Genomic DNA, 8,540 nt, shown 5'->3' with positions numbered 1-8,540 from the left:
TGAGAGAGTTGAGATCTGTTGGTTCAGAGATCCAGTTCACTGCACATTCCTACTGTGCCTGCCTACTAATTGCATCTCATATTTGTCAATCAAATATTTGCAATTAACAAAAATATTCCCTTAAGAGACATATAACAGAGGCTGCTAAGGATCCATTGCTTTGCTATTAGAGTCAGTGCAAAAAAAAAAAAGTCTTTAAAAATATTCTGCTGCTGATGACACTGCCAGACACTTCCAGTCAAAACATTAACAAGCAGAATAGGTGGCATGGGGGCTTTCAAAGGGATTTTTTTCAAAGAAGAGAAACTTTGATCTTAGTGTTTCTGACCCATCCTCCACCTCTGATTCTTCAATCTACAAGTACATATAGTGATTTAATTTCAGTCAGTGCATAACTTGCCTAAGGATAAAAGTTGATCTGGATTTTTTTTTATTTAACTCCAATTTAACTAATGCTCTAGAGCTGCTCTTCCCTCCCCGCCCACCACGTAACACACATACACAAATTCCAAATAGAGACTGAAGAAACCACACTAGAATAATAAGAACTGCACATGGTTCAGAGGAAGTACTAATTAGTAAATAGGTAGAAATGCCAGTAATTTGTTGGGAATTCTGTATGCAACAATGAAGCTTAGCAGGTATGCACTGATGTTTTATAAATCTGTGTTACATCTGAAGGTGGTGTTTGAATGCTTGTATCATTGTGGTTTGAGTCAAACAAACTTCTGTGATTAAACAAAACAAACAAAATCCCTTCCCTGTCTTTTCGGATAAGGTCCAAACATAAGTCCACGAGAGAGATAGCATTCAAATCAACTACTTGTCGTAATTGCATAAACCCCTCAGTCACAGAAACATGATAGAATTTGTGATGAACTATTATACCCAAAGAAATGTGTGGTATAAATGGAGAGCTTTTGCAAAATGTTACTACTGGACAGATTATATGACCGAAGTGGTGAACTTTATACCTCATCCATGACAAAATGGACTGGTCTGAGCACAGGACAAAGAGTTAATGACTCCAGAATTCCAATTCCACTGCTCACATCCCGTTGTGTTCTTGTGCAAGCCATTTAATCTACCTGAAAATAGTGCTAAGAGGGTTAGGTTTGGTCTACACTAGAAAAGGTTTGCTGGTACAGCTATACCAATATACCTATACCGTAAACCCTTCTAGTGCAGACGCAGCTTATACAAGCAAAATACTGCTTTTGCAGGTACAGCTTATTCCAGTTGCCACAATCAAATAAGCTGTACAGCTAAAGCACTTTTTTTTTTTGCATAACTGCATCTACTTTTTGGCTTCTGTATGTATAGAAATATAATTAAAAATCACACCTGTGTGTGACTTTTCTATATGGCAAAAGTTTCTAGTTTAGATTTGGCCTTACTTAACTAACGTTTGCAAAGTGGTTAGAAAATGCAAAGTGCTATGGTGATTCTAAGTGTTATTGCTCCGGTTTATTTTTAAATAAATTAGCCACCTAGGTTGTGGGTGATTGTAAAGCTAAATATTTGCAATAGGTATAGCTGCAGAAAATGGGTGGAGGCAATGGGATACAAGGTTCTCATGTAGCCCCATGTGTGTAAGGCTGAAAATGAAAGGGAGCTGTGGCTGTAGTCTCTAAAAAAATCTCCTTTAAGATATATGCTGGCCAATTTTACCTTACTGTGTAGTACAATTGCTGGCTCTAATTTGAAAGAATGGAACACTGGACATTCTGAGTCAAGTGGCAACTTGGCTTTCATATAGCGTATAATTCCATAGCAAAGAAACATAAACCAAGAGCCCTGCCCTTGGGTGTTCTGAAAAATTTAGTAATGTCCCTTATTGTCTGACTTATTATGAAAGGAAACAAATTCATCACTTCGCCTGCAAGGAACTGGAGAACAGAGAAACAAGGCAGCTGAACAACAGACGTATCCCACACCAGGCTTGTAGCAGATAATCAGCCTAGTGACCATCCACAGACTTTGAAGCCACTGCTGAATAAACAGAATCTAAAGCTTGGCATTTGTATCCCACATCTGCCTATGTACCCCTCTGTGTGGCCACTGGTGTTGGCTTCAAAAGTGGAGCAGATAAAGGAGGACAGCAAAGCTGGGCAACACAGATAGCAACAAAAAGAAGGCAGTGCCTAACTAGCATTGAAATGGCTCATGTCAATGAGATTTACAATTGCATAGTTGCCTAGAAAAGCATCATTTGTGCATGTATGTATTCAGCTATCAAGTTGCAGTGGGTTGTCAGATTACAGAATTTTATCCTCGAGACTGGGGTGGGGGAAAGGGTGAGCAAAGGTAGGATGACTAGGTGTCCCGATTTTATAGGGACAGTCCAGATATTTGGGGCTTTGTCTTCTATAGGAGCCTATTACCCCCCACCACCTGTCACTAATTTTCACACTTCCTGTCTGGTCACCCTAGGCAAGGGAAAAGCAAGAAGAGAAGGAAGGTGTTTTCTGTTTATGTCCTTCATTTCCTGGGGGTGAGACACTTTTAATCCAGGAGGTTCTGTGGTCGAGTAAATTTGTTTCACAAGATAGAGGTGTCTGAAATATTTAAGAAGTTCCCTGTTTTTTACTTGTAGCCTCATTGATGATAAAGCTTACACATCATGACATGGTGAGTTAAAGCAGTGATTAAGAGGCTATTGCATATGCTCTTCCCAGCTGAATTGTTGTTCTCATTGTTGTTTTTAGAGCACAGAGAAAGTGTCTGCAACAGCTGCTAATAAGCTCTTATGCGACTCCACTAACATTTTGATCTGATCACCAGAGAAGGGCATAGTGGGAGTTGCAGAACCTGGTCTCAATGGTTTGACAAAAACATCCTTGACATATTTCAGTTACAGTAGAAAGTTTTTGACACTGCAAAGAAATTAAATTGTGTGCATGCAAGAGTCGAAAGGTTGAATAAGAATGTGGAATTTGTATGTGTACTCAGGAAATTGAAAGCATGTGCAAAGCAGATTGTGGCACCCTGCACCTGCCAAAGTAGGACCATGCATGTGATATCTCAGAAACTATAGGGGGGAGATTTTCCAAGACACAAACAGAAGTTAGATACTCAATTTCCATAGACTTTCAGTGGACGAACTGCCCATTGTGTATTTCTATTTCATGGATGCCTCAAGCAATTTGGACCTCACTCTAAAATACTCTTGCTTGAGGTTTCCAATTTCCATTTTAGGTTGACCTAAAACAATGGTGTGTCTTGACAATGTTGAGATCTACATGGCAAAACTAAATTCCCAGCCTACTGCAGGACTGTCACTTAGAAGTTGCATGCACCTACAGCAAATTACAACTAATACTGCCATTGCTTTTCACCTTAAATATACATTCATTGCAAAATCGGCTGGGGTACTGCAACAGATCCTTGCACAGCCCATTTTGTTGCCCAGTCACCAATTTGTGAGATCTCCTTGTACCTCTTTATGGTCAGCTCTGGACTTAAATATCTTGAATAATTTTGTATCACCTGCAAACTTTGCCACTTCACTGTTCATTCAACGAGCTCTTGGAGTCACTGCTTTTAATTGTCTGAAAACTTCAGTTCAATACACAGCAGCGGTCAAAAAGGCTAACAGAATGTTAGGAACGATTAGGAAAAAGACAGAAAATAAGAAAGAAAATATCATGATCATAGAATCATAGAATCATAGAACTTAAGATCAGAAGGGACCATTATGATCATCTAGTCTGACCTCCCGGAAGATGCAGGCCACAAAAGCTGACCCACCCACTCCTGAAATAATTCTCTCCCTTGACTCAGCTGTTGAAGTCCCCAAATCCTGATTTAAAGACTTCAAGTAGCAGATAATCCTCCAGCAAGCGACCCCTCCCCCATGCTGCGGAGGAAGGCGAAAAACCTCCAGGGCCACTGCCAATCTACCCTGGAGGAAAATTCCTTCCCGGCCCCAAATATGGCGATCAGCTGAACCCCGAGCATGCGGGCAAGACTCTCCAGCCAGACACTCAGGAAAAAGACTTTCAATATCACAACATTGACCCTCGGTATTAATTACCAGTGGTGGCACGTTATTGACCTATTGACTAAATCACGTTATCCTATCAAACCATTCCCTCCATAAACTTATCAAGCTTAATCTTAAAGCCAGAGAGGTCCTTCGCCCCCACTGTTTCCCTCGGTAGGCTGTTCCAGAATTTCACTCCCCTGATGGTTAGAAACCTTCGTCTAATTTCAAGCCTAAACTTCCCGACTGCCAATTTATATCCATTTGTTCTCGTGTCCACATTAGTACTGAGCTGAAATAATTCCTCTCCCTCCCTGGTATTTATCCCTCTGATATATTTAAAGAGAGCAATCATATCTCCTCTCAACCTTCTTTTGGTTAAGGAAAACAAACCGAGCTCCTCAAGTCTCCTTTCATACGACAGGCTTTCCATTCCTCGGATCATTCTAGTGGCCCTTCTTTGTACCCGTTCCAGTTTGAATTCATCCTTCTTAAACATGGGAGACCAAAACTGCACACAGTACTCCAAATGAGGTCTCACCAACGCCTTGTATAACGGGACTAGCACCTCCTTATCTCTACTAGAAATACCTCGCCTAATGCAACCCAAGACCGCATTAGCTTTTTTAACGGCCACATCACATTGCCGACTCATAGTCATCCTGTGATCAACCAGGACTCCGAGGTCCTTCTCCTCTTCCGTTACTTCCAACTGGTGCGTCCCCAGCTTATAACTAAAATTCCTGTTAGTCATCCCTAAATGCATAACCTTACACTTCTCACTATTGAATTTCATCCTATTACTAATACTCCAGTTTACAAGGTCATCCAAATCTCCCTGGAGGATATCCCGATCCTTCTCCAAATTGGCAATACCTCCCAACTTCGTGTCATCCGCAAACTTTATCAGCCCACTCCTACTTTTGGTTCCAAGGTCAGTGATAAATAGATTGAATAAGATCGGACCCAAAACCGAACCTTGAGGAACTCCACTGGTAACCTCCCTCCAACCCGACAGATCACCTTTCAATACAACCCGCTGCAGTCTCCCCTTTAACTAGTTCCTTATCCACCTCTGGATTTTCATTTTGATCCCCATCTTTTCCAATTTAACCAGTAATTCTTCATGCGGTACCATATCAAACGCCTTACTGAAATCAAGATATATTAGATCCACCGCATTTCCCTTGTCTAAAAAATCTGTTACTTTCTCAAAGAAGGAGATCAGGTTGGTTTGGCACGATCTACCTTTCGTAAAACCATGTTGTAATTTGTCCCAATTGCCATTGACCTCAAGGTCCGTAACTACTCTCTCCTTTAATATTTTTTCCATGACTTTGCATACTACAGATGTTAAACTAACAGGCCTGTAGTTACCCGGGTCACTTTTTTTCCCCTTCTTGAAAATAGGAACTATATTAGCTAATCTCCAGTCAAACAGTACAACCCCCGAGTTTAGAGATTCGTTAAAAATTATTGCTAACGGGCTTGCAATTTCACTCGCCAATTCCTTTAATATTCTAGGATGAAGATTATCCGGGCCGCCTGATTTACTACTGTTAAGCTATTCAAGTTTGGCTTCTACCTCAGATACTGTAATTTCCAACCCCGCACCTTCATTCCCATCAGTCACTCTGCCACTATTCCTAAGACCTTCATTAGCCTCATTAAAGACCGAGGCAAAATATTCGTTTAGATATTGTGCCATGCCTAGCTTATACTTAATCTCCACTCCGTTTACAGTTTTAAGCGGTCCCACTTCTTCTTTCTTGGTTTTCTTCCTATTTATATGGCTAAAAAACCTTTTACTATTGGTTTTAATTCCCTTCGCAAGGTCCATCTCTACCCGGCTTTTGGCCTTTCTCACTGCATCCCTACACCCTCTGACCTCAATGAGGTAGGTTTCTTTGCTGATCCCTCCCATCTTCCACTCCTTGTACGCTTTCTGTTTTTTCTTAATCACCCCTCTGAGACGCTTGCTCATCCAACTCGGTCTAAAACTGCTACCTAAGTACCGTTTTCCCTTTCTCGAGATACAGGCCTCTGACAGCTCCTGCAACTTCAACCTGAAATAATCCCAGGCGTCTTCCACCTTTAGATCCCTAAATATGTTAGTCCAATCCACTTCCCTAACTAGTCGCCTTAATTTAGTAAAGTTAGCCCTTTTGAAATCGTAAACCTTAGTCTCAGATGCAATTTTGTTTATCCTTCCATTTATTTTGAACCGAATTAGCTCATGATCACTCGAGCCAAGGTTGTCCCCTACAACCATTTCCTCAACAAGGTCCTCACTACTCACCAAAACCAAATCTAAAATGGCATCCCCCCTCGTCGGTTCAGCTACTACTTGATGAAGGAATTCATCAGCTATCACGTCTAGGAAAAGCTGAGCCCTATTATTATTACTAGCATTTGTTCCCCAGTCTATATCTGGGAAGTTAAAGTCTCCCATGATCATACAGTTCCTATTAGTATTTACCTCCTTAAAAACATTAAAGAGTTCTCTATCCATATCCAGGCTAGATCCCGGCGGTCTATAGCACACCCCAATCACTATCCCAGGGGAGGCTCTAGTAGTTTTCTTCCCTAATGTGACCATTGCCCAAACAGACTCCGTATTATCCATTCCATTACTAGTTATTTCATTACAGTTTACCTCATTATTGACATACAATGCTACTCCCCCACCTTTACCTTTGTTTCGGTCTTTCCTAAACAGCACATACCCTTCCATACCTGTACTCCAGTCATGACTATCGTTCCACCATGTTTCGGTTATTCCTACAATATCCGGTTTCAATTCTCGGACCAGGAGCTCCAATTCCTCCATTTTGTTACCTAGGCTTCTCGCATTGGTGAACAAACATCCTAATTTTTGCTGTTTGGCTTCTCTCACCTTTGTTACCCAATTTGGTAGGGACACAGTACCACCATTATGACCTATTGGTCTAGTATCCATCCCCCTCTTCTTCCTTATGTCCAAACCCCTTCCTCTGGCTATATCCGTTCTTATCCTGTTGTCCTCCCTCTCAATGTTTAAATTTGGCCTGGAGAGTGCCTGGACATCTCCCAACCGTCTCCCCCCAATACCTAGTTTAAAGCTCTTTTGATCAGATGAGCCAGCCTCCCTCCTAGAAGTCTATTTCCTTCCCTACTCAGGTGGAGCCCATCCCGTGAGAACAGTTCTCTGTCCCCGAAAGCCTCCCAGTGCCCATACATCCCAAAGCCCTCCTTATAGCACCACTCCCTGAGCCAACTATTTATCATCACAATCCTGTCACCCCTTTGTCGCCCTTCCCTAGGGACAGGTAGAATCCCACTGAAGATCACCTGAGCCTCAATTTCCTTGAGCGTCTTACCCAGCCTGGCATAGTCTCCCTTGAGTCTTTCCAGCGAGAACCTAGCCGTGTCATTCGTTCCTACATGAAGGATGATCAACGGGTTCTTACCTGCTCCTTTTAGGATCCTTTTCAACTGCAGGTCCACATCCTGTATTTTAGTGCCCGGTAGACAGCACACCCTTCTGTTCTCTGGATCGGCCCTGGTCACAGGCCTGTCCAACCTTCTCAGTATGGAATCCCCAATCACGTAGACCTGCCTTTGCCTGGTGACAGTGCGGTCTGCTAACCTATCCCCCGTTCCCCCCGCACCTTTAATACGGAGTCCAATTCCGGTTGCTCTGTATATAGTGGAACAGAAAAAGGTTCAAAGACTAGTAACAAAGATGATCAAGGTTGGATCGTGGGCATTCCAGGGGTCTGTCAGGACTCACATGATGGGGGGGGTGGATAGGAGTTGGGGCAGTCAGGGGACAGGGAGCAGGGGTGGGGTCCCAGGCTGGTGGTGGAGGGGTCTCTGGGGGACGGTGAGGGGACAAGGAGCAGGATGGGTCAGGGATTCTGAGGGGGGCGGGCAGTTGGGGAACAGGAAGTAGGGGGGGGTTGGATAGGGGGCAGGGCCAGGCTGTTTGGGAGGCACAACCTTCCCTACCCTAAAGCTCATTCAGCAGTTTGAGGCTTGCAGAAGAGCCAACCAGTTAGCTTTTCCATTAGGGCTACCATCCCTTTCACTTCTCAAATGCCAAATTATAGTCTATATTTAATTTCAGTGCCATAGGGTGATTCATGTCAGGGGAGGGTAGCTTCATTTAAAATTAGCCACTGGGGGAGGGATCACATGAGAAGAGCAATATCCTTCCCAGCCTTACCAAGGGAGACCCTCCTGTCCCCTGCATTCCCTGAGGCTTCAAAGGGGTTAATTTAGTGGTTCACAAACTTTTATACTGGTGACCCCTTTCACATAGCAAACCTCTGAGTGCGACACCCCCCCTTTATAAATTGAAAACACTTTTTAATATATTTAACACTATTATAAATGCTGGAGGCAAAGCAGGGTTCGAGGTGGAGGCTGACAGCTCACGACCCCCAGTAATAACCTCATGACCCCCTGAGGGATCCCGACTCCCAGTTTGAGAACCCCTGGGTTAATTTAATTTTAGCACCCTGTGTCCATTCACATGCATGTGCTATTTTGAGCATGTCAGTTTTGACAACAT

The sequence above is a fragment of the Mauremys mutica genome, chromosome 3 (genome assembly GCF_020497125.1).
Source record: "Mauremys mutica isolate MM-2020 ecotype Southern chromosome 3, ASM2049712v1, whole genome shotgun sequence".
NCBI classification, from domain to species: domain Eukaryota; kingdom Metazoa; phylum Chordata; order Testudines; family Geoemydidae; genus Mauremys; species Mauremys mutica.
Note: the sequence above shows the minus strand (reverse complement) of the source record.